The sequence below is a fragment of the Panicum virgatum genome, chromosome 9N, assembly GCF_016808335.1.
Source record: "Panicum virgatum strain AP13 chromosome 9N, P.virgatum_v5, whole genome shotgun sequence".
In the NCBI taxonomy this organism is placed as follows: Eukaryota; Viridiplantae; Streptophyta; class Magnoliopsida; order Poales; family Poaceae; genus Panicum; species Panicum virgatum.
In genome coordinates this window covers 54601114-54627977 of record NC_053153.1, presented here as the reverse complement: position 1 = coordinate 54627977, position 26864 = coordinate 54601114, and positions in this window count along the sequence as shown.

The following is a 26864-nucleotide window of genomic DNA, read 5'->3' as shown; positions in this document are numbered from 1 at the left end:
ATAGCATGCTTTCACTATTTCATAGCAACCAATTTACTCATGAGCTAGTGATGAAAAACTAAAGTAACTCAAATCATATAATCTAGGATCTATGGTATAGTTTTCAGCATCTAATCATAAAGCAATTATCCATAACAAAGCATGTAAGTAGATTACTCTAGTTGCTTCACCTTTTTGCACAGAAAGTTTGACATGAGTTCTGGTGCTACAAATTTTATAGGAGCATCTACCAAGCATCTACTCAGTATTGTAATTTTTCCAGATTTTATTCACTTATGTAGCTGAGGTAATAAAAAGAACAAAAACAACAAACCATTAACTAAGATTAATTCTCCAGAGAGTTGTACTAGGTATATGGTTCTAAAATTTTTACCAGAGCCTATTCATGAGCTAAACATACTCCAGAAAAGTTTTCAAGATTTATCTCAATATGATAAATTAGTTTTGCAGTTAACTTATCATGAGTTAGCATAAATTTCTCAAGGTGCATTTAACCAGTACTGCATATGAACTTTTTATTACAAATAGAACATACTCTAAACAAGATCATACCCAAAAATCATGATCAGAAACGTTGTAGATTACTCAGAACAAAAATAGTAAATATAGCCCTAAGATGCTAAGCATGATTATTCATCAAAGCAAAACTCAGTAACTGCAGCTCAAAATTTTTAGACAGGAACATAGAGCTAAAAAGAGACTTCAGAAATAAATATAGATTTTTCTGAGCATAAGAACTATATATGAAGAATTAAGTTGATTAAACAAGCATAAATCATGGTATATAGCAAATGAACTCTAATAAATCTAAAATTTAGGGATTAACAGGGTTTCAGTTGCACATGCATGCATTAAAAATTCCAGAGCAAGTTCATGTGCATATTTTCCAGTATTAATTCGAGAAAGTCAATAACAGATTAGAGAATCTTGATTGTTCCAACATGATAACTGTTTTGGTTGGGTGTCATATTTTTATTGTGATCTTAATATTCCATTATTGATAACATATCCAAAAATCAAGGTCATTTGCTGAGTAGAACTTCATGAACATATATAAGGTGATTTTCTTATTCTTTTTCTCAGATTAAAATAAAAGCAAAATATGAACATGTGAATGTAACAAAAGTTGTAGTTCTTGTTCTAAGGATTCCATAACATTTTAGTTTGCTTTTTTCTGATTTTTATACGATTTTCTAGGCATTTTTGAAGTTTGCTGTTTTGAGTTTAGGCACATTTTGCAGTTTGACCCCTGGAAGTTTTGTTTCTTCTCAAACAAGGTCCCTGGCGAAAGTACAGAACAGGGGAGGGGTAAGGGCGACCGGATTCCGGCGATGTCCGGCCCTGGCGACGTGGGCTAGGGTGGGGAAACGGTAGAGGAGCTCGAGAGCTACCTGAGGGTACCTTGGGTTGGGGCTGGGGCGACTCGAGGCGGCGGCTCCACAGGAGCAGGCGGCCGACGGTGGTTGGTGGCGGCGGTGGCGCCACTCCGGCGAGGGAAAGGCGGCGGGGCTAGGCCGGTGAGGTGCAGGGCGGTGAGAGGAACCCGTTCAGGGGCTCTATTGGAGCCGAGGAGGGGCGGAGGGTGTGGTTCCACGGTGAGCCGAGCTTGCCGGTGGCAATGGCATGGGCGGCCTTCCTGCGCGCGAGCAGGGAGGGCGATGGCCCTTTTTATAGGCGCGCGATGGAGGGGAGGCGGGTCTGGGCGAGCTGGAAAGCGGTCTACTGGGGTAGGCGCGGCCGGGGAGGGCGCAGCCAGGCGCGGCGTGTGGCTCGGCCATGGCAACATCGTGGCGAGCAGGAGAGGAACGGGGGCGCGTGTCGAGCTCGGGGGAACGCCAGGAGAGCTGGTTTGGGGCAAACCCAGGGGCGCAGGAGCGGTTTTGGGCGGAGGCGCGACGCGTGGGGCGGCCAGGTGGCTTCGCCGGCGTACGGCGCCGCCGTGGGCGTGGTGCAGGGAGACGGAGGTGGAAGAAACTGTCAGTGGCAATTTCGTAATTAGACCAAAGTTCCAAAACTCAGTTCTGAAATTTCAATTTTTCTCCCTCATCTTGGCCTCAAATGAAAAAATGTTGAATACCACTTTTGCTCAGTTTTTCGAGATCTACAACTTTCGTGTTATGCACTTTTTCATTAGAGTAATGGTTTGAGAGTTATTTAATTATTTCAAAAACTGCCATTTAAAGTACTTATCATTTCATGTGAATTTTGGCACTTTTACTCCTAGGCTTCAACTAGGTTTTTGTTTAACATGACATGGTGAATATGCTTATTCATTTTCATAGGCTTCCTTGCATTGGTTTGAAGTTATTTTAACTTCCTTAACACTAGAAATAGAAATCCTATTTATTTGATTTGTTTAAATTAGTAGCTCTTCACGAATCAAAGAATGGTTCCGTTAATCATTTCATGTGATGGTTTTCCAGTTTGAATTTGATTTGCATAGAAAGTCTATCGATCATTATGAAAGGTGTATTTTATTGCCTTATTACCACACATGTCAAGTCAAGTTTAAAAGGGTACCAATTATTGTTTTTCAAACACATTGCACTCAAACACATGCACACATACATTTACACACAAGTTTGCAAGAACTAGACATATGATTCTTATCTAAGTTTTCCTAGCTCATTTGTGTGTGAAGTTATGTTAATTGACTGGCTTTGGTTAAACTGACACCAGAGGTGTCACAGCCTACCCCCCTTAAAAAGAATCTCGTCCCGAGATTCAGGTGAATAAACTAAGGGTGGCAAGTGTGTGTACCTTTGGTTGGTGAAACCAGAAGGTAGACATTATTACTGACTTCGAGTTTCAAAGATTTTCTTCTTTTTATCCATATAACTCCTTTGATTAAAGTGTGTGGCTCGAAGATTTGCTTGTATTATCCATATTGCTTACTCTGCCTTGATTACCAAGTCTGGTCCAATATGTTATGGTCTTTGGTTTGTGACCAACTCAAAGGAGTTGATGCCTTTGATCATACAAGGCCTTGATTAGTGCTATTTTTAGACTTGCTTAATAGCTGGGCGAGAACTCTGCTAAAAACAGGCATTTGTCTTCATGGTTGTCATAATGAATGATGTAAGATATTAGCATGTCTTTTAAGATTCGGTCCACTTTTCAGTTTGGCCGTCGGTTCGAGGATGATAAGCTGAACTTCTGATCAGTTTGGTGACAGGAGAAGATTGCAAGGAATTTCCCAAAAAGTGTGCTAGGAGTTGAGCATTATTATTGAATTTAATTGTATGTGGTATGATATGTAGACCACAATATGATCAAGAGGAATACCGGTACACTTCTTGGTAGTATGAATAGTGTGTAATTGAAGAAAAGGTCGGTTGTCGATAATGATCCATATGGAATCAGGCCTTGGAGAGGTGCTTGGCAAAGCAATCATGAAATCCATAATCGGCAAAAGTTGGAGTGTAACGGGTATTTATAAGTGGTCTCGGTATAGCATTATGAGATATACTTAACGAGAAATTTGCCTAGGGTCTTGATATACTTCGTTAATACCCATGTGATTGGAAAGCTTTGGAAAGAGGTGACCTATCAAGAATTGGTTTTCAGAGATCACGATTCATTTGATCCACTATGGAGATTCAAACCATACAACTCTATCCTTGTCGCAGTAAGCTTCTCCACTCTTTAAGAGAGCTTGTACTTGATGATTTTCGCAGGACAGATTCTGGGTAGCTGATAACATTTAGCATAACTGATGAATCCAAGGTCGAAAAATTCTCAAATTTTTACTGGGGGTTCCTAAGATAATTGTGATCATTTACTCTAGTCAACTCCAACTCAGAAACAGAGCTTAAGATAGTCAAATACTTATGTGTTTGCAGGAAGGTTGACCCAGATTTCAGACTGAACAGAGGGCTAGTATTTTGACTGTAAGTACCAAACCACTTGAAACAAAATTCTAAAAAATTTTCAGTAGCTTCTAGACTCAGTTATCTACAACATTCATGTTGAACGTTTTCTCATAAAAAGCTTTTAAGTGTGTAGAAAAATTCATGTGGCCAGACTGCTACAAGTTGATAGAATTATAGGGGTTTACCAAAAGACTGAATTTTGTGGGTTACACTTCTCCAAAATTTCTCAAAATTTTACAGCAGTAAGGAGATTTGTTTTACTATATTTGGTTCCACAGGCTCAACTTATTTTGAGGTAGTTGATCAGGTCTAAAAATTTGGGTTTCTCTTCTGTACCTGCTGGTCCGCTTATATCTGACAGCTTTCTAGTATGGAGATCTTATTCTTCGGCAGAAGCAAACTTTTCTCAAGACATTCTTGTGCAAGGTGGATTTTATTCGATTGAGTTGGTACTTGATTTGAGAGAGGTGTAATGTGGCAATGCAGATATGTGGTTAAATGAGTTAAAGCACCCATGGGAGATAAGTTTGTGTCGATGTAATATACGGATACAACGACCCATACTCCTAAGAAATATGCACATGGATTGGTGCATTTGTCCTAAGGTAAGCTAGTGGATGTGCGGTTCATGGTGTGATGGTACACATGGTTTATGCACTTAATGTGGTACACACAAGTGTGCTGAGTATGTGCGTGGGCATGCGTTGCACATGTTGCAATGCAGTGTATTGACCAAGAAAGTTATGCAAGTTCTTTATATTTCTATTGACCTGAATTTAGAAATCAAATCAACACATTGCTCATCCTTGATATGCTAACTAGAGAGCCAGGTGAGTTGGAAATAGGGAAGGTATGACGGGTACCATCATGAATTTCTTCAAGAGTGGTGAAATTGATCCTTCCTTGTTCGACTTGATCAGCCTGTTTCTTGCGCCAATCCCGCATTCTTTTGCGCATGCTTTTAGTTGTTTGGCTAGAACCTTGGTCCTGATTTTTGCTGTGTGGCTTGAGGGCATCTTCGAGCGAAGTGGGTAGGACTTCTACAGATGAAACAACGGTTCGTCTCACTCGGACCACTGTGCTGTTTGCATCGTAAGGATGTCATCACTGGCATATCTACTGAACCATTCTCGGGTATAGTGCACCTAGCTGGGTCACAGGGCGGTTCTGTAGTTCGAGGCAGGGAGGGGAATGATTGGCATGTATAGTCCGACGGGGCAAATGCGTGCCGTGTTGGTTAGGTCCACCTTGCAAGGTTAAATCGGATCGATTCGCCATGTCTCGCGGTTATGAGGGCCTTGATCTCTTTGGTGCATGGTAGCAAAATGTTAGAATGTGAGTTATGTATATTTATATAAAATATTGAGTACATTGAATTATTTTTGCTTGCACCACCATGATTGTTATAGTGGGTCTATGCAAATATTAGATGAGAGTTCATTTATATAGAATCTGGAGCTAAAATAATGAAAGTAAGGAAACTACTTTAGTCGCTCTTTCTGCAAAAATAACCACCAGCCAAAAGCCTTGCATGTCTAGTTATGTGGGCTAAGTTATACCCACTGGTCAGGTAAGCCTTGCTGAGTATTAGAATACTCAGGGTTTGTTGCCATATTTATTATTACAGGACACCCAGACGTCGACTTCTGCCCCTGTTGTGTCAAGTTCATCCGCCGGGATGCAGAGGGGTGGCAGGTCGAGGAGCGGGACCCTTAGGTTAGGGCGCTGTCGAGTTGTACACTTGTGGGCTGAGTGTGCAGCCCTTCTGTTTTGCGTAGACCGGTCTGACCGGTGGAGTTGGCAGCGTGGTGCTGACCGGTTCGGGCGGTTGGGTGGACCGGTCCGACCGGTCGGGGTGGATCAGAACTGATGTAAACTAGAGTAGTTGTAGAATCTTTGTTTTCGACTTCAGTCATGTCTATGTAAGTGTTAATCTTGTAAATTATTTATGTATTTGAACTCGGTTTGTAACACTAAATATTTCGTGTCGTGATCACTTTTGTATTTTCAAGTAATGAGTCGTGCTTGTACCATCTGCGCCCATCTTCGCGCGGGATTACCGGTGTTGTTTCGATCGGGCCGTGGGTTGAGAAAGGATCGCCAAATTAAGCCGTTAAGCTAATGTGCCCGATGTGTTCAAATGACGGCCATTACGCTTAATTAGAGTTTTAATTTGGCGGTTCTGTCACAGCTGGTATCAGAGGCGAAACGCACTGGGGGTGGTATGAGCATGACTAATTTGGAGGTTTTTACGATTTAAAAACAAATTTCAGCTTAAGACAAAGGTTATTTAGTAGCGTGGGCGGGGGTTAATTGAAATTGCCATGTATAGTTAATGTTAGAGTCGCAGCTAGATTATTGGGATGGAGATGAGAGGTCACCGTAGGACGGTCATGCATTGTGCATCATGTCATTCATTGATTTAAAAAGATTCTTGCATTTTGAGGGTGGGGACGAACTGAAACACTACGAGTGTATCCAGAGACTCTTGACATAGGTCCGGATAGTCCGGGTGGGGATATCCGGATATTCCGGGTGAGAATCCGGATAGTCCGGATTTAGTTGCAAAAAGAATTCCGGCTTTTGATTTAATTTACGTTTTCTGCATTCTTCCAGGGTTGATTGTTTTGTAAAAAAAATTTTTGGGACTGACTCAACCATGGCTGAATGCAGAATGGGCGAACCACCGAACCCTCCTGATTTGGCCCAAGCCATTGCGGCCATGCTCACCAGACGCGATGAGCAGACGGCATTCCTCCGGGAGATTGTGGCGCAGGGCAGGGCACAGCGGCACGAACATCATCCCCAGCCCCAGCTCCTGGATATCCGGAGTTTCTGGCTACTCAGCCACCACTCTTCCATAAGGCGGATGAACCATTGGAGGCGGACAGCTGGCTTCGGACTAGTGAGTCCAAGTTCACCCTGCACCCCTACAATGACAACGACAAGGCAGGGTTTGCAGCTCAGCAGCTCCGGGGTCCCTCACGCACATGGTGGGACAATCATGTGGCAATGTTCCCCGCGGACACCCGGTTCACTTGGGCATAGTTCAAGGAAGCCTTCAGGGCACATCACATTCCAGCGGGGGTGATTAGAATGAAGCTCACAGAGTTCTTGGCCCTGAAGCAGGGCAATAACAGTGTGCTACAATATTCCAGGCCTTCAACACTCTATCACAGTATGCCGGGTACCATGTGGACACTGATGAGAAGAAGCAGGCCTGTTTCAGGTAGGGGCTCAGTAGCAAGCTCCAGTATCGCTTGGCAATGGTCAGATTCGATAGTTTCAGTGAGCTAGTCAACGGGGCATTCAGGAGGACGCCCATCTAGCTCACAAGGCGGAGAAAAAGAGAAAGGCACCAGCTGTGGGATCTTCTGGCAGCGCTCCTCAGAGGTTCCGCCTAGTACAGTCGGGCCCACAGAGAGCCCCTTTTCAGCACCAGCCATAGCAGCAGTGGGGATACAAGCCCCCTCAGTACACATCGTCACAGGGGATAGCCAGACCTCCTGTTCCTCAGCAGGGTGAGCAGAAAGTATGGGTGCAGCAGTCGGGGATGCGCCCCAATTTATTCCCGTGCTACAACTGTGGCCAGCCTGGACATTTCGCACGCAACTGTCCGATGCCACCGAAGCAGGGCCAGCAGTCCGGCCAGCAGAGTCAGAAGCAGCAAGTGGCTCATTTCAAACCAGGACAAGTGCACTATACCACCTTCGAGGCCATCCCTGAGGGAGCACCAGTGATGTCGGGTACGTTCTCTATTAACCGACACCCCGTTACTGTGCTATTTGATTCTGGGGCATCTCACACATTTATTAGCAAAGAATGTATAAGCAGGCTAGGGTTAGAAGTGGAGAGCATATCCAGGCCATATAATATTCACTCACCAGGGGGGCACTTGATTACTAATCAATTCGTTAGACAAGTTCCCTTGCAGTTACAGGGGAAATTTTTTGCCACCCAGCTTATAGTGTTGCCAACCCAGAAGATGGATATTATTCTCGGCATGAATTGGATGGGAGTTCACGGAGCTATTCTTGACACTGTTTCTTCATCTGTGCACATTAATTCTCCTGTCCATGGTTTGATGACTTTGTCTCTCGCGAGCTCCACCCCGTTGGTCCATACGGTGAACCACGCCGAGGACAAGAAGCTATCAGATATACCCGTGGTATGAGAATATCCGGACGTCTTCCCAGAGGATTTGCCTGGAATGCCACCTAATCGTGATGTGGAGTTTGCCATTGAGTTGCAACCGGGAATGGCACCAATTTCCCGAAGACCTTATCGGATGCCACCCAATGAGTTGGCGGAGTTAAACAAACAATTACAAGAACTGCTTGAAAAAGGCTATATCCATCCTAGCACGTCACCTTGGGGCTGTCCTACACTCTTTGTGAAAAAGAAAGATGAAAGCCTCAGGTTGTGTGTGGATTATAGACTTTTGAATGCCATCACAATCAAGAATAAATACCCACTTCCCCGGATTGACATCCTGTTTGATTAGCTATTCGGGGCCCGGGTATTCTCAAAAATTGATCTCCGCTCGGGTTATTATCAGATAAAGATCAGAGTTGAAGATTTTTCCAAGACAGCTTTCTCCACCAGATACGGGCTTTATGAATATCTGGTCATGTCTTTCGGGCTAACCAATGCCCCTGCTCATTTTATGTATCTCATGAACTCGGTATTCATGCCTGAGCTAGATAAGTTCGTCGTGATTTTCATTGACGACATTCTGATATTTTCCAAGAATGAGGAAGAGCATACAGAGCATCTCCGCATTGTGCTTCAGCGCCTGCGGGAGCACAAGCTGTATGCCAAATTTAGGAAATGTGATTTCTGGCTCAAGGAAGTCCAGTTCTTGGGCCACATCATCTCCGACAAGGGGATTTCTGTTGATCCTAGCAAGATTCAGGATGTCCTGAATTGGAAGACTCCAGAGTCTGTTTTAGAGATCCGGAGTTTCCTTGGGCTAGCAGGCTATTATCGCCGGTTTGTACCGGAGTTCTCAAAAATTGCTAGGCGCATGACTGAGTTACTCAAGAAAGGGGTGAGATTTAGTTGGGATGACAAATGTGAGCAGGCCTTTCAGACTTTGAGAGAGCTTCTGACGTCTGCCCCTGTCCTCGCTCAGCCAGATATTACTCGGCCTTTTGATGTGTATTGTGATGCATCAGGTACGGATCTTGGCTACATTCTCATCCCTGTTTGTCTTCGCTGGATATTATTCGGCCGTTAATACTTGTTGTGATGCATCAGGTATAGGCCTAGGCTGCGTCCTTATGCAGGATCAGCGGGTGATTGCCCATGCCTCCCGAGCCCTCAGACGGCATGAAGAAAATTATGCTACTCATGATCTGGAGCTGGCAGCAGTCGTGCATGCATTAAAAATCTGGCGCCATTATCTTCTGGGCAATCCTGTTCATATATACTCAAACCACAAGAGTCTCAAGTATATTTTTACCCAGAGCGAGTTGAATCTGCGCCAGAGAAGGTGGTTGGAGCTAATTAAGGATTATGATCTGGAAATTCATTATCACCCGGGCAAGGCTAACGTTGTAGCCGATGCATTGAGCCACAAGGCCAGTTGCAGTTGCATTTCCGCCACAGTGGTGCATACGACTTTATGTCAGGAGATGGAAAAATTAAATCTGGTCATTGTGTCTGAAGGCACCCTAGCCAACGTCACTCTCACACCTACACTTCGGGATCAAATTGTGGATGCTCAGAAAAATAATGCTGGCATGGAGAAGATTAGGCAGAGGCTTATGGAAAATGATCCTAAGGCTGCATGTTTTCACCAGAATGGTGAGGGTGTGTTATGGTTTAATAGTCGCCTGGTGGTACCTAAGGACTTGGGGTTACGGAAGCAGATTCTTGATGAAGCCCATCTCTCTAGGTATTCCATCCACCCAGGCAGTAACAAGATGTATCAAGATTTGAAGCAACGATTTTGGTGGACACGGATGAAGTAGGAAATTGCTAAATATGTATCCGAGTGTGACACCTGCCAGAGGGTTAAAGTGAGCCATTTGAGATCAGCCGGCCCTTTACAGCCCTTAAGTATTCCATCCTAGAAGTAGGAAGACATCAGTATGGATTTCATTGTGGGCTTACCCAAAACTTCCAAGGGACATGATTCCATATGGGTTATTGTGGATCGCCTTACCAAGTCAGCTCATTTTTTGCCGGTAAAGACAACACATACGGCAAAACAATATGCACAATTATATATGGACCTTATTTTGAGTCTCCATGGAATTCCAAAGACAATCATTTCGGACTGGGGTACTCAATTTATAGCCTGGTTTTGGGATCATTTTCATGCCGCTCTTGGTACACAACTGATCCGCAGTTCAGCCTATCATCCTCAGACAGATGGCCTGTTGACGCGCCTTAGCGCCCCCGATTTATATACTGCAAGCGCACGGTTTCGTGTAGCTTTTCCCTTAGAATATTCCCCCAAGGTTTATCAATCCACGGAACCAAAGAGACAAGAAACAATCTACTAGCATAGAAATTCCTTTGTGTGAGATGGTGAAAACGAATCTAATCTACTAAAAACGCGACAAATACCGAAGGTAGCAAGAGAAAGTTAGAGATAACCAATCTAGATCACCTAGATCATGCATATGTTGTAATTCTAGCTAGATGAAGTGAAGTAAGGTAGATGTGAATCTCAATGAAAAGCCTCTTTAAACCCAAAATCTCCAATCCGATCCCTCGATACTCCGCCTACTCTGTGGAGACGGCCTATCACGACGCCCCCCCTTTTGAACGAAATACCTTGAAGCAAGTCGAACCCCCTTTGGTAGTTCCGTCATGAACCTCTAGCCACCATGACTACAAGATCATGCTAAGCAATCTATCTCGATAATAGATCTAGGATGAAGCAAACCCAAAGAAAAGAACAAAATCGAAAGAGAGAACATGGTCGCTAAACATTCGGAATCACAAATAACTTCACCATGAATGATTGTACATCACAAGATCACAACCGGGGCCCTACCTTGATCTTGATGATCCTAGCTCCAGAACTCCGACTTGGTCTTCCTTGCAAGGTTCCCACGTCGACTAGGGCGAACCCTAGACAACTAGCACGACCCTCGGCTCTCCGAGAGGTATCCCTATATCTTCTCTGCTCCTTGGCGTCGTCTCCCGAATTGATCTCTGCGTGAACCTTGGGGAGGGGTCTTTAAATAGCCTCAGGGAACCCTCGGTCAAAGGGGAGGTCGAACCGACCTAAAAAAGGGCTGGGCCAGCCAGCCCAATGAGCCTAGGTCGGCCGGCCTGGCACTTTCCTTCGCCGGCTCGTGTTCATCTTTTTCCCCAAGTCTCCTGGAATCTTCTAGAGTTTTTGTCTTTCACGATTGCACCCCATTAGACGTCGTTATCTTCGAGATTTCTTCGAGGAGAAGGATATGATGGAAAATCCTTCCTTAAATATCTCTTTACTTTGCTTAGCCCCGAAGTATCTTGATCTTATCTTATGGGCTTTGTCTTTTGGGCTTCATTGGAGGGTGGATGTGCATGAACGGGCCTCTAATCATCATGGCCTTCGATCCTTTGTTCGGGCTTTGGCCTTCGTCTTTCTTCATGTCATCGCGTGATCGTGGGCCTCGCCATTTCATGCTCCAAAATTGGTCAAAAACCTGCAAAAATGAAGTACCTCCAAAATATATGTGCAAACGCGAAAATGACCAATAATTGGGCCGAGGTTAAGATGGTTAGTGATTCTGATATTAAATTCATGCCATTATCAAAGTTAAACAGGGGATAAAATGGATACTTAAGGAGCGCCAACATTCCCCTATGCTTAAACCTTGCTCGTCCTCGAGTAAGTCTTTGATAAAAATCAGCGCTGTCTTTCAGTGTCCAACCCCTGCACTTGATCATACACGAGAAAACACAATGCTCCCAAAAAATATTTTGCAATTAATAGTTCAAGTTATAACCAGCTTTTCCAATGTGGAAGGTAGATACAAGTTAAATGCTTCCCTACAATTATCAAGCACATGCTCTCAAAATTAAACAAGTCTCAGAATTAAGAAAGTAAGTTCCATAAGTAATGCTAAACCAAGATCAATAATTCAAACATCATTGCAATTTGCTCATGGAAACTCTCAGCTCATCTTGTCTCTCAATCTTGCTAGAACTCTCTCCTTTCTTTCTCTCATATGTATGTGTGAGGCTTTATCTGGAGCTCTGGAAAGATTAGTCCTAACAAAAGATATTATAATCAAGATATTATCAAAACAAGAAATACTTCTTATGGATTTACCGAGACTCGTCAAAAAGACCATTGGAAAATAATTTCTTTGTGGAGAGGGAGAGAATGGAACACGCACTTTAGATGGTGGACATGTGCAAATGGCAACGGTTGATCCCAAGGCACGACTGAAGTCCTTGTTATCGGATTGCACATGGTTGGAATAATTGAGTATAGAATAATCTTCAAAGTACCTGGAGTTTAATGAAGCTAAAGGAACCGAGGAGCTTTTCATCATCATTCATTTTTTTTCTTTTCTCTCTTCCTCTTTTTTTTCTTTCTTTCTTTTTGCTCCTCAGAACCATTGGCAACACTTACTCCACCTCCCCCCATGCTTGAACGTTTGCTTGTCCTCAAGCAATGAAGTGATGATAACTTGATGGAGTGAGTGCACAAAACCTTTATCAATTCTCTGGACTCAACTTTGGAATTCAATGGAGCATCTCCTCGTGAAAGATTGAAGCCAACAGAGGAGGAAAAGGGGCAGGCCGGCCAGCCTAGGGGTGTTCAGCCGGCCGGCCTACTGCCTATAGGCCTCCACTTCTTCGGATTTTTCGTCTGCGAACTCTTTGATGCTTCCCAAGCTTATGTTTTACTGAATTTTGCTCTTGATTCCACTGTTTTGCCATCGAAATAAATATATACTCAATATATAGGTTGTGGTCAAGGAGGTGTTTCACAAAAAGATGTTTTTGGTTAGGGGTGGATATCCAGCGAGGTTTGCGATGTTCCCGGTATAGAAACTCACAATGCATGGATAGAATGGCTAGCAAAAGAGAGGTACGCAAAAATACGGAATGGTCAGCTTCTTAGTCTCGTACCAAAGAAGATAAATCCTGAATTAATTCACCTGAAAATAATTCTTGCTCTATGGTTTGTTATGATATATCATTTAGGCTTGTAGAAGGGTAGAGCAATTGCAAAAGGTATCATTGACAAGGTTAGCTCAGAATTAAATCCAAATTAAATTTTCCTTGACAAGCTTAAGTAAGAGAGCAAGAATAAAAGATATGGGTCTTAATTTATCATAACCTCCACAATTGAATTAGGCTGTATTTAATTAATTTTTAGATCATGTTAGAGAGAGCATTAGTTTAATCATACATAAACCAAGCACAAGAAATTAGACAAAGCGGCAATGATCATCATATTTTATCATGGCACAAACTTTCTATCATAATTACTAACCATAACATTAAAGCGTGGGTGATGCATTTATTTTATCATGGTGATGAAAACAAAATAAAACAATTTGCACACATGCTGAAAAATAAAAACAGAAAATTGCTACGCACACACAAGCTTGCACACATGATGAAAATAAATGAAAAGAAATAGAAAAATCCAAACCACACGTGCGAGCATTTTATTCATGATCTTGCCGTCGATCAATCTCCTTGATTGGCTCTTGCGTTGTATCCTTGGTCATAATACTGCTGAAATGCTCCTCCATTAAATTGTTCCGGTGGCGCCAGGACTAGAAGTCCCATTTGATATGCAATTCCCGCGGTTCCATCTTCTAGTTGGGTTGTGTGCCTCCGGATGGCGTCTATATCTTCCATGTTTCTTCTTGCTTAGGCACCCATGATTCTCATTCCTTGTTCCGGTTGAGGGAGGTCAAAATATTGTGCTCCAAATGACGGGTCGGGCATCTCTCCTTGATATGACGAGGGTGGGTAGCCGTAGTTGCTAAATGGTGGGGGTGCCGCCGCAGCGTGCCCCCATGCTTGTTCTTGGCTTTCTTCCCATTGACTCGTCCATCCTTGCGGGTATCCTTGTCCACTTGATGCACCTTGAAATTTATTCCTCCAATAAGCGGAACTTGGCGGTGGAAGGTTTACTTCCAAGTCTTCTTGTTGTGCCGATGCCGATGTCCCTTCAATTAACCTTCCTCTTTTTGATTTCTTCACCTTTTTTCCAATATTTTCAACTCGCCAATCAGTCCTCCCTCTTGCAAATAATTTCAGCCTTTGATCGGGGAGGGAAATATCCATCTCAGAAATAGTGAATCCTTTCTTTTCATCCCCTCCGATATAATGACCTTGCCTCAAATGATCAATCCCAATATCTCTTCCCGGGACATAAAATTTTTGGATCACTCATAACCTTGGATTCATGGCTCGGGCTATCATTGTGAGATAACATCCCGAACCAACTTCTCCCGTGCCGGATGATGCTTCACAAAGCCACCTTTCAACCATGATGTAGGTGGGATTAATTACTTGCTTATTCACCAATGCAGCATACATCCAATTTAATTCTTGGTCGGTGACCTTCGATTCTCTCATCCTCCCGTGAATTCTCTTGCTCAACCAAGAGTGGAATATTTGGAGGGTCACATTACTTATATTTTTCCTTTGGCGGTTGACATCTTTTGCTATCTTTCTCCAAAATTCATCAAGCTCTCCATCTTCAACTTGCACCATTTCATATGCATTACTTTTGAATCCGAGCAAGCTTCCTATTTCTCCATAGGTGATTACTTTCTCTTCATTCTTGAGCCTAAATTTCAGACATGGAACTTCTTCATCATCCACCACTTCTGTTGATTTTTCTATTGTCATGAACATCTCAAGAGCCACTTATTCTTGCATATCAACCGTGACACCGTCGGAAAATAACTTACAACCGATGTTCTCCAAAAGCTCATAGATGTCATGATGAAATCCTAGCTTCACCAATGCTTCATCATCAAAATCATAATTTGCTCGTAGTCTTCCCTTCATGAACTTGAGCCTTTCTTCTTCTTCCTTCGACAAGATAATAAACCCATATTCTGAATTCTTGGGCTTGTATGATGGTGGTGCGGATGACCTTGTAGAACGCCGTGGAGGAGGTGGCATCCCTTCGGTGAATCTCATGGAGGAGCTTCTCGGGTCTCTCATCCCACCAAGGAGCAGCATGTCGCTCCTCGGTGCGGGGTTGTCTTCCTCCAAGCTCCACGGAGACTCGGAGACCGAGTGCCTCCGCGAAGAACTTGCCGATGCGTCGGATGTTGATGAACGCGTCCTTCTCCTCCCGGCGATGAACTTCATGAGGCCACTCATGGTGACTCCTTGCTGCACACACTCAAAAACAAACACACCGGGGGTTTCTTGCCGGCAAGAGAACAATATATCGAAGAGTGGAACAAACTAGGAATTGTGGTGAATTTTCTGAGATTTTTGGAGTAGATTTTGGTGGACGAATTTTTCAGGGCTCTAACTGATGTTTCTGGGCGAAAAACTTGAAGAACATAAGCAAAGAACTGAGTGAGGAGTATACCTGCCAAAGGGGAGCACCAGAGGGGTTAAATAGGGGCCAGGCTGGCCGGGCTAGGGCCTTGGGGCCGGCCGGCCTAGGGGATTCCTGGCTCCTCTCCACTTCAATTTTCTCTGGTGGCTTCCTGGTGCAATTATTCCCTTCTGTCCAGTACATCTTGCATGCTTTGCACCGTCCAAATCCTGTGAACCACTCCTTCTTTGCTTTTGATGTCCACTTGCAACATTATTTCTCCACTTTGTGTCATTCACCTTGTCCCATGCTTAATCATGCATCACATGGTGCCATCTTTGCTAAAAATCATATGTCCTTCCATGCATGGCTGCTCCCTCCTTTGAATTATTTGCATGTGGTGGTAGGTAGAGAGCACTACTCTTTCCCGTGAACTCACTTTGATCAATGGATGTTAATCAAGCACATAAACCCTTTCCAAATCATGCTTAGATGTTTAATCCTCCTCTAACTTCGAAATTTCAGAATTAACTCAAAGCATGCAATGAGTTTAAATGAATAATTAGAGGGGAATTGAAACATCTTTACATTTATAAGTCGAAAAATATTTCCCGACTACATTAATTTTGGTTGCACCGGAACCGTTCACTTTCATGAATTGATAGCGAACAATCTCGAATTCAACCGTGGGTCTTGGGTTTAGGTTCTAATTTTTGCCAAAATGAGGGAGAAAATTTTGAAAAAGAGAATAATTAAGGTTAGGAAAATTCTAATCCTATGGTGATGAAACTGAAAATTCTCTTATATGCTTGTGCGAACCTACGCATCAAGAATTCAAATGATATAAACATAGCGCGGCTCTATTCGTGTGTTTTATCTCAACTTGGTCTGGCCGTCATGGAGAGGACGGTCGCCAAAAATAGTATGGAATTTTGTATGTGGCTTTCTCAAGAAGAGGCGAATAAATCATAGGATGGCTCATGTCATTGGTTTAGAATAAGAGATAACATCGGAATGACCGAGCGAATAAAATCCAAATCGAATTGTTCGACCGAACGACCAATTGTTCAAAAGTGTATCATGTTCTTGCGTAGCAAAATTCTCGACTCACTTACCTAAACCTTTCGCGGGTTGTCCTCCCGGTAGCTTATTCTTGAATCGACGAACGGGTTGAACTCCCGGCCGCTTTATTCTTGACTCGACGAACGGGTTGCCTCCCGCAAAGCGCTTCGTTTATAGTCTATAGCTAGACTTTCTTCTTCTTCACTTCGGACCAATGCTCGGTGATGGCGCTGCAGTCTTGGGTACCCACTTCCGAACAATCCTTGGTGCGGGTTTGTCTTCTACGTTAGTCGTCTTTTTGGTCTTCACAGGCGGGCTTTTAGCTTTCTTCTTGACGAGTGCAACGATCTTCTTTGTCGCGATGGACGCGACGACTTCTATCTCCTTCTTCGCTTCCTTCTTGTTCGGCTCCTCTTCTTTCTTTGGCTTCTCCTTTGTGACACGGCGGTGAGGCGGAACATATTTGACATTGATCATATTGCATACCTCGAGACGTGGACGAAACTTGAATTCGCTTGTGGTGCCATTGATGTCGAACTTTATCTCCCCCTTGCCAACGTCGATGTTTGCCCTTGCGGTCTTGAGGAAATGCCTCCCAAGTATGAGAGGCGCCTTGCTCCCTTCTCCCATATCGAGAATCACAAAGTCAACGGGGACTAAGTGTTCTCCAATCTTCACGGGCACGTCTTCGGCGATTCCCAAAGGATAACGAACGGAATTATCCGCTAACTCTAGGCACATGGCGGTGGGTTCTGGCTCCGGTAAGCGTAGCTTCTCGAACACATTCTTGGGCATGACGCTCACACTTGCACCGAGATCACAAAGTGCTCTTTCGAACATAAGAGATCCAATGGAACATGGGATGGTAGGACATCCGGGGTCCCTCTTCTTTTCAGGAGCTTCATTAGCGATTGCCGCGCTACATTCCTCGGTTAGCATGACAGTGCTTGGCGGTATCTCGCGCTTGTTTCCCATGATGTCTTTGAAGTAGCGAGAATACGTCGGAACTTGTAGAGCGTCCAAGAGCGGCATATTGATGCTCAACCTGCGTACCATGTCAACAAATTTATTGAATTGCTCATCTTCATGTTTACCTTTGCGGTATCGTGGCCTTGGCGGTAGAATCTTGGTGGCTATATGTAAGGATCGATGGACCAAGAGGGGGGGGTGAATTGGGCCTTTTTCAAAATTCTAAGATAGATAAAACAACCTTAACCTATGCAATGCTAGTAAGGCTCAATTCACCAACCGGCTAAAGAAAGCAAACTACACAAGCTAACAAAGATATGAAACTAAGCAAGGTAGAGCTAAGCTATGATCTCTAAGGTCAAGCACATGAAAGAATGCATGAAAGTAAGTGCTTGAAATTAAAGAGAGTGCAAGAGACAACTGGATTTTTTCCCGTGGTGTCGATGTGTTGGCACACACCCCTAATCCATGTTGTGACACTCACTAAGAGTCTTGTCACCTCCTATGTCACCGAGACTTGGGCGCTCACTAAGAGTCTCCGTTCACCATCCCGGCGTGGTGGAGCTCAAGCCACGTACAATCTTCTTCTCCGGGCTCCCACAATCCTTGGCAAGCTCCGTGAGAAGCACTTCTATCACCAAGATCGTCTAGGTGCTGCCAAACACCAAGAGTAACAAGCTCCTAAGCCTTCACTTGACCTACACTCAGTTGGCCCTAGCTCAAGCACACTTGCTACACTTGCAAAGGATGAAATCTTCAAGGTTGAAGCACAAACAAAGCACTAGATCTTCTCTCTTTTGCTCAAAGCTCTTTCTCTTCTTCTCAAGGGTGGCCTCAGGTTTTCAAGGTGTCAAAGGCAATTGAAATGAGCCAGGGGGTACCCTTATATAGAGTGGAGGAGGTCACATAGCCGTTGGAAGTTTTCTGCAGAAAAACCGTGACCACCGGAAGAACCGACGGGATAGAAAGTATAAGCATCGGTTCAACCGGTCTCTCTGTGTCCAATAAGTAGCCGTTGGAGTTCTGACACAGTATCCACGCTTGTGTCATTGCACCGGTGCATGCTCCGTAGGGGCATCGGTTCAACCGGTGCTGAAGAGGTTCACTGATCAACTCAAACAAGCGTTCTGGAACAAAGTACATCCAATGCACCGGTGCTTTGATTCTGAAGCGTTGGTTCAACCGGTGCTGAAGAGAAGTTGAAATCCACCAAAACATGCTCTCTGGAACAAAGTACATCTAATGCATCGGTGCTTTTCTTGGGACTATCGGTTCAACCGGTGCTATAGAGTTTTTGACTTGATCCCTGCCTGCTTCCAGAGAAGATAGACCGACAGGGCATCGGTCCTTCCGCCATTCATCGGATGCTCCGATGCTGGGGCACCAGTTCAACCGGTGCTGCTGTTTTTCTTTGTTTTCAGCTGAATTGACTTGGATTCAAATGTGACTTTGATTGTTTCTTCTTCCAAGAGTTGTGTTAACTTCTATTGACCATATTTTGCTGTTTTTGAGTGAGTGTGCAAGATTTCTAAGGCCAACTCAATTTTGATCAAGCTACTAACTCATGAACCCCTCTTAATAGTATGATCAAGAACTAGAAACTATAAAACCTAACTAAATCAAGTGTCCTTCATCTCCTTGTGACACTTGAGACTAGAAAGGTCCTTAATCTTTGAAATTGAGTCCTTGGTACGCATGATTGTTTCGAATTGAGGGGTCACCTTTCTTATTTCATATGAGACTAATCCAGTCAAAGAGATTTCCTTTAAAACACACGTTAGTCGCATACGGTTGTCATTAATCACCGAAACTTACCATTAGCATCTATCGGCCTAGATGCGCTACACTATATCATCTAGCTCAAACTCCGGTTCTTCGGTGACTATCTCTAGCATAGGAGTAGGTGCCTTCTCCTTGATGATGGTCTCCACTTCAACTCTTGGCTTAGGCTTCCTTGCTCCCGCTGCATGTTTGGGTTCTTCGGTCTCCTTTCCCGAGCGAGTTTGAATTGCCTTAGCCGTCTCCGGACTTTAAGGTTGCCCGGGCAATTTTCCTTTGTTGCTAGATAGGCGTCCGGTGTAACACCCCTGTGTTAATCAAGGTGTTAATTGCGGGTTAACTCGCTAATTACGGACTTAAGTTCATCATTAGCGTTCCTCGAGATCGCGCGGTAAGAATTGATTTAGCCGTGTTCGACGATGTTTTTCTCGTTGATCCGAGCTCCAAATCAATTTTCACCCAAAAGTAAAGTTGTAGACCTTCTATCCCTCTACAACTTTTATTTTGGCCAAATTTCATGTTCCCATATGAAGTTTGGAGTTTTGGGTGGTCAAACTTTGCTCAAAATCATTCAAACGAATTCAACTCGTTTACTGTGCTCTCGACGCCGTATGCGCGCGCCGACGGCAACAGCACCGGCGACGCCACGCGTCGGACGTCGGCGAACCTCGCCTGTCGTGCTCGCGCGTCGTCCTTATCTCCCCAGGAGCCGTGTCCGTTTTTCCTCTCCTTCTCCTTCCTCACGCGCGTGGGTTGAGACGAGCTCGAACAGAGCTATCGCCGGCCGCCGTGCCGACCATCCTCGCTGCTCCGCTTCGATTGCTCACACCCCAAGCCGATTTACCTCGCCCCGAAGCTCCACCACCCCTTCTCGAGCTCGATTGAGCCGCTCCCCGGCCGGAATTGGCGTCCAGACCACCGCGGCCGCCATTGTTGCCGCCCGAAGCTTCGCCCCTCCCGTCGAACTCCCTCTCCCGGCCCTCCTCAGCTCGATTCGAGTGCGCGGTGAGAATCCTCGTGAACTCCTCCTCCTCACTGACCTTTTCCCCCGCGGAAATCGCCGCCACCGTCGCCGGCTCACCGCCGCGCCGCCGCGGGCGCTCTGCGCCGCCGTGCGCGCCGCCGTGGAGCTGCCCTGCGCGGGGCCGCAAGGCGCTGCCGCGCGCCCCTAGGCCGCCGGGCTCCCCTGGCCATGGCGCTGCTCCGCCCGCCGCCGACCGGCCTCGCCGCCTGCGAGGAACGCCGCGCGCGCCCCTGCGCAGCCGCCGCCGTCGCCCTGCCTTGCCGTCGCCGCCCGCGTGCGTCCTGGGCCGCCCCCGCGTTTGCCTCTGCTCGGCCGCGCCCGCACTGTCCCCTGGGCGTGGGCCCGCTCGCGCCGCCCCGCTGGCCGGCCGGCCCAAGCCGCCGCCGCGCGCGCTCGGCGCACCGCCGGCGGGCGTGGCCGGGCAAGCGGCAGAGCAGAGCAGGGGAGAGCGCCCCCCTCCCCTCTCTCTCTCTGTTTCTATGGCGAGTGGGACCCGCGGGTCAGAAAATTTTAGGGTAGATTTATTTCTTTTGTTGATTTTGGCTGAAATCTTCCAATATTTGTAGGAATTCGTAGAAAAATGCTTTAAAGGCAAAACTAGTTGCTTTAGCTTTGTAATTTCATGCTCTATTTGATAGAACCATGAAATGGGTAGTTTCATCACTTTTGATAGATGGTTTTGATTGCACTTGTTTAATGGTAATTGAGACCGAGAGCACCTCCTTCCGGACCTAAAGTTGAACTGGATCTGATCAATGCACCCTCTCGTCTTCTTTGATGGAGACACTTCAGGCTAAAAAGAAACTTAGAACCAAACCCTGTCGCCGCTTTCCACCATCCCGTTAAACCCTAGTTGTAGCGGCTGTTGGTAAATTTTTGTCCATGCAGCCTTTTGTGAGTTTTGCATTGTATTGCGTTGCATCATTTCATGAGTTTCGTGCATGGCATATTTTATTCGTGTAGACGCAGAAACCGAAGTCGTCTACGAGCTGATTGCCGAGCCGGTCCAGAAGCCTTTCGCAGGAGAACCGCAGCCAGGAGAAGTCGTTAATCAAGCTCCTGGAGAAACCACTAACCCTGTTGACCTGCAAGGCAAGCCCCGGTGCATAACCCTTAATTTCAGTATTCAATAATTGTTATATAATTATTGTGCAATTAAGTTCTAGGAGTTGATTGGAACCTTAGATGCATGATCCCTAGGTTTCCTCAGTCGCTCTACTAGTATACAGGTCGTTAGTACTGCAATGCTTAATTAGGATTCGGTAGAAGACGAGTGATTCCTGTCACTCGCGAGATATAGGTCTTGTTACTTATGAGAAAGTTGCTGGAGAATGAATCTTTGAGAAAAAGAAAGGAAAAATGGAGACCGGGCGGAGATGGATTGGTTATGGATATGGAAGTTATGGAAAGTAAGCCTCCGCCTGTGTCGATTGAGGACCGTACCGTTGTTGGCACTACTGATCGAGGATTGAACAGTACTAACCGCATGCCGGGAGTAGGAGGTAGTCGAAACCGGTAAGCTCAGTACCATATGTGCACTGGTAGGCGGACTTGATACTGTCTTCACCAGTGGAGCTAGTATCCAAACTCATGGCTGACCCTTCGTTGGTATCGGTGGGGCTAGCAGTCCCGGGTCGCAGGGCAGTTCACCTATTCGGTGTGCATATGTGAAGGATTGGTGTGTATAGCCCGACGGGGCATATACGTGCCGTGTTGGTTAGGTCCACCTTGCAAGGTTAAATCGAATCGATTCGCCGTGACTCGCGGATATGAGAACCTTGATCTCTCTGTCACATCGTAGTAAAGAAGTGGAATGAGTTGAACTGAGAATGTTGGCTGTGGTGCTCTGAAAAGATAATGTGATCAACCATGTATGCTCTAGAGTACTAGGCAAACCTAAGTTATAGCGGTCAACTCAATTGGCGCTAAAATATTGAAAGTAAGGGTTCAGTGCTAGCTGCTTTTCAGCAAAATAACTCCAGAGCCAAAAAGCCTTTCATGTCTAGTTAATGGGCTAAGTATATCCATGGACGGGTAAGTATTGCTGAGTATTAGAATACTCAGGCTTGTTGTTGCCATATCTTTTAGCAGGTTACGTTCCGGAGGACTCCGAGGAGTTCTGCGCCTCGTGGATCGGTCAACCACTTCCTCCGGGTTGGACGGTCGAGTGGGTCCCGTCTTCTCCGTGAAGTGAAGGCAGGTGAGCCTCACATCAGTGGGCAAGATGTGAAGTTCGTCTTCTGTCGTCGACGTTATCTATCGTATTGTTTTAAAGCTTGTTTTTAACTCTAAATTGCTTTCCGCTGCTTTTGAACTCTGAGATTTGAATTGTAAAACTGACTTGTAAACACTTGTTGTAGTTTAAGTTGGTGCTTCTGTTAAACTCAGGTTGTAAATGACTTTAAACATTTTTGTTGCCGGTAATCATCTGTGCTCGTCTTTTGGCGAGAGATCCTGTGTAATCGATCCTGGTTATAGCAGGCGGTCCGAGTGTACTGATTGAGTGCAGTAATTCTAGTTTGAGTTTAAGCGTTAATTATTGCACTTGATTGGTATTATTTGGACCGTCCTGTGATATCCGGCGAGCTGGGCTACTTGTGTTTCTAGCATCTTCATCATGTTGAGTACTTGGAGGTTAGAGCTCCCGACCTCCATCACCTTGCCATCAATGTTCTCCAAGATCTTGTCCATAGCCTTGAACTTGGTGACGGTGTCCTTGTTGATCTTGCCTTGCTCCTCCATGAACTCCTTCAATTGTATACGAAGAGGCACCGAGTTTTGAATGGAAGAGCTTGCATTAAATTGGGGTCTACCTTGCCCGTAGCGGAAGTTGTTTGGCGGAATCCATTATCCCTTCATGTAGTCGAGCATCTTGGCTTCCTCCGGACAATTCTTTTGGACATGGCCGTACTCTCCACATTCTTCACATATAGACCTTGCTTCGGCCGCCTTTAAATCAATAGCTTGGGCTTCACTCTTTTCCACTTCCATCTTCTCCAACCTTCTCATGAGCGAGTCGATCTTCCCTTCTAGCACTTCTTCGCATTCCACTTGTAATACACTCTTCGCGGCGCCCACGACTTGGAGTGGTTGTAGGCGCCCTGATGATGCCCATGCGTCATTGTCCGCCACCTTCTTGAATAGCTTGAAAACTTGAGTAGGCGTGAGCTCAATGATAGAACCTCCGGCCGATGCGTCAATGATCCCCCTTGATGCAGTAGTGAGGCCTTGATAGAACTTCTGGACCACATCCTCCCTTGAAAACTTGTGATGAGGTACGGTGCGGATGTAGTCGTTGAAGCGCTCATAGGCTTCCGCAATAGTCTCTGTCGGGGCTTGCGCGAATGTTGCAATCTTGTTGCGCAGAATCTGGGTCTTGCCCGGCGAGTAGAACTCCGTCATGAATTCTTTCATCAAGGACTCCCAATTTTGCACCGTGCGCGGTGGTAGAGAATGAAACCATTGCAGCACTCTCCAAGTAGAGAGAACGAAAAGAGCCTCGCTCTTATTTGAACTTGAGTCATCCCTTGCATGTCGAAGGTGCGGCATAGTTGGAGGAACGCTTGAAGATGTAGATTAGCGTCTTCTTTTCCAGTGAAGGGCGAGCTTTGCACCATCCTTATGATTGAAGTCTTGATCTCGAACGGAACTCCGATGTTGTCGAGATTTTGGATCGGCAAGTCCCGAACGCCCGGAGTGCATAGCTCTCCGATCGTACGCTCCGGCTCCGGTAGCGCCATCCCTTGGTGAAGTGGCGCCTCCTTTGGACTTGTCGGTGGAGTTGCTTGAGGTGAAGACGATGAATCGTTGGCTTCAACTTTTGGATCTACTAGTTCCGGCTTCCTTGATCGTGCTTCTCGTCTCCTTTGCCTGTAAATTTTTTCTGGATCATCCACAAAATTTTCGGGTTTGTTGGAGAGGCTCCCGTCCATCTCCTGTTAGGGGTTACTAAAAAAGAAAAAAAATACGAGATCTAAAATATGAATATACAAGATCTAAAAGAAAAATAAAGCAAAATAAAGAAAACTCTAGATTAGATTGATTTTCGTGGAATAGATCCATTTTTTTAGTTAGCTCAGAAAAATAAGAGATCTAAAAAGGTCAAAAAGAAAAATCAAGAAATATTTATGAATGCAAGTAAGATTGGATCTTAAATCGATGGTTCTCCGGCAATGGTGCCAGAAAAGCTTGTTGACGCTCCTTAGCGCCCTCGATTTATATACCGCAAGCGCACGGTTTCGTGTAGCTTTTCCCTTAGAGTATTCCCCCAGGGTTTATCAATCCACGGAACCAAAGAGACAAGAAACAATCTACTAGCATAGAAATTCCTTTGTGTGAGATGGTGAAAACGAATCTAATCAACTAAAAACACGACAAACACCGAAGGTAGCAAGAGAAAGTTAGAGATAACCAATCTAGATCACCTAGATCATGCATATGTTGTAATTCCAGCTAGATGAAGTGAAGTAAGGTAGATGTGAATCTCAATGAAAAGCCTCTTTAAACCCAAAATCTCCAATCCGATCCCTCGATACTCCGCCTACTCTGTGGAGACGGCCTGTCACGACGCCCCCCTTTTGAACGAAATACCCTGAAGCAAGTCGAACCCCCTTTGGTAGTTCCGTCATGAACCTCTAGCCACCATGACTACAAAATCATGCTAAGCGATCTATCTCGATAATAGATCTAGGATGAAGCAAACCCAAAGAAAAGAACGAAATCGAAAGAGAGAACATGGTCGCTAAACATTCGGAATCACAAATAACTTCACCATGAATGATTGTACATCACAAGATCACAACCGGAGCCCTACCTTGATCTTGATGATCCTAGCTCCAGAACTCCGACGTGGTCTTCCTTGCAAGGTTCCCACGTCGGCTAGGGCGAACCCTAGACAACTAGCACGACCCTCGGCTCTCCGAGAGGTGTCCCTCTATCTTCTCTGCTCCTTGGCGTCGTCTCCCGAATTGATCTCTGCGTGAACCTTGGGGAGGGGTCTTTAAATTGCCTCAGGGAACCCTCGGTCAAAGGGGAGGTCGAACCGACCCAAAAAAGGGCCGGGCCGGCCGGCCCAATGAGCCTAGGCCGGCCGGCCTGGCACTTTCCTTCGCCGGCTCGTGTTCATCTTTTTCCCCAAGTCTCCTGGAATCTTCTAGAGTTTATGTCTTTCACGATTGCACCCCATTAGACGTCGTTATCTTCGAGATTTCTTCGAGGAGAAGGATAGGATGGAAAATCCTTCCTTAAATATCTTTTTGCTTTGCTTAGCCCTGAAGTATCTTGATCTTATCTTGTGGGCTTTGTCTTTTAGGCTTCATTGGAGGGTGGATGTGCATGAATGGGCCTCTAATCATCATGGCCTTCGATCCTTTGTTCGGGCTTTGGCCTTCGTCTTTCTTCGTGTCATCGCGTGATCGTGGGACTCGCCATTTCATGCTCCAAAATTGGTCAAAAACCTGCAAAAACGAAGTACCTCCAAAATATATGTGCAAACGCGAAAACGACCAATAATTGGGCCGAGGTTAAGATGGTTAGTGATTCTGATATTAAATTCATGCCATTATCAAAGTTAAACAGGGGATAAAATGGATACTTAAGGAGCGCCAACATGGCCACACAGAGAGAGTCAATCAGATTCTGGAGGATATGCTCAGGGCGTGTGCACTCACTTACAGTCAAAAATGGGATGAATGCCTACCTTTAGCCGAGTTCTCCTATAACAATAGCTATCAAGAGAGCATCAGAATGGCTCCATTTGAGGCATTGTATGGACGAAGGTGTAGGACCCCACTGAATTGGTCGGAAGCCGGAGAAAGGAACTTTTTCGGACCCGATATTGTCTGTGAGGCTGAAGAACAAGTTCGGGTTATTCAGGAAAATCTAAAGATTGCAAGATCCCGACAAAAGAGTTACGCGGATAAGAAACGGCGATCCATTCTGTTTCAGGTGGGAGATCATGTCTACCTGCGGGTCTCGCCAATGGAAGGGATTCAGCGATTCGGCGTAAAAGGAAAACTTGCACTCGCTATGTTGGGCCTTTTCCTATTATTGAGCAATGTGGGCCGGTAGCGTATCTCTTTCATGTTCCAGAAAAGGGTCTCCGTGTTCCAGAAAAGGTGATTGACATTGAAAAACTACAAGTGGAGCCCGATCTTGTCTATTCCGAGTATCCAATCAAAATTGTGGATCACAAGACCAGAGTCACTCGGAATCAAACTAGCAAATTCTATAAGGTGCAATGGAGTAATCACTCCGAGCGAGAAGCTACTTGGGAGACGGAGGACTTTGTTCGGTCTAAATATCCGGAATTACTAGAAATATATCAAGGTACTCACCAATTTCCATTTTTCTTAATTTAGCACATCCATTAAATCTTGGGACGAGATTTCTTTTAGGGAGGAGGATTGTAACACCCGGATACTCCGGCCATTGGCCCGGATACTCCGGGCGTGGAGTTTCTCTTTCCATAATTTGGTCATCTGGACCCCACAATCATTTAAATAGAAAATATCACTCTCTCTCTCTCTCTCCCTCACTTCCCTCACGAGCTCACCCTCTCCCTCGTGAGCCCTCCCTCTCCATGATGCCCTAGACGTGATTTCAAAGCCAAGGAAGCTTCAAATCGGGTGGGGAACCTTCCTCCCCACGAGCTCCTCCCAAGGGTGCCTTGGATTTC